This window comes from Bison bison, unplaced genomic scaffold (assembly GCF_000754665.1).
Source record: "Bison bison bison isolate TAMUID 2011002044 unplaced genomic scaffold, Bison_UMD1.0 scf7180017864255, whole genome shotgun sequence".
Lineage (NCBI taxonomy): Eukaryota > Metazoa > Chordata > Mammalia > Artiodactyla > Bovidae > Bison > Bison bison.
In genome coordinates, this window is record NW_011494827.1 from 982,579 (window position 1) to 983,234 (window position 656).

A 656-nucleotide genomic window follows, 5' to 3' on the forward strand; every position below is an offset into this window, starting at 1 on the left:
TGGGCATCAGGCACGGGAGGGGCACGGGAGCAGAGAGCTGAAGCATGAGGCAAAGCAGAGTGGATGGGGTGGCCAAAGGGGTGGGAACAGCGTTTCAGGCAGAGGAAACAGCGCGGCCAGAGCTGGACACGGAGGCTGTGCGGTTCGCTTAGTAGCTGAAGAGTCAGGCGTGCTTTAGGTGTGAGAGTCTGTGAGTGTGTGTTTGAGAGGGCGCGCGTGTGTGTGTGTATGTGTAAGAGAGAGAATAAATGTGTGTGTGAGTGTGTGTGTGAGAGAGGGGATGAGGGTGTGTGTACATGAGTGTGTGTATGTGAGTGCATATGTGAGAAAGATTATAAATGTGTGTGTGTGAGTGAGTGCATGTGTGAGAGTATAAATGTGTGTGTGTGAGTGCATGTGTAACAGAGAGTATAATGTGTGTGTGAGAGAGGGTATGAGGGTGTGTGTGCATGAATGTGTGTGTGTGTGAGTGTGAGAGTGCGTATGTGTGTAAATGTTTAGCGGTCTCTCCTTTTTCTTTCTTGCTGGCCCTCAGGTGCAGGGGTCCAGGCGGTCAGATCCTCACTGCCTGACCCTTGACTTCCTCTGGTTGGGAAAGCCTTTCTTTTTGTCGATTGGTTCTCTCATATTTCACTTCCACTTCTGTGTGTACATAT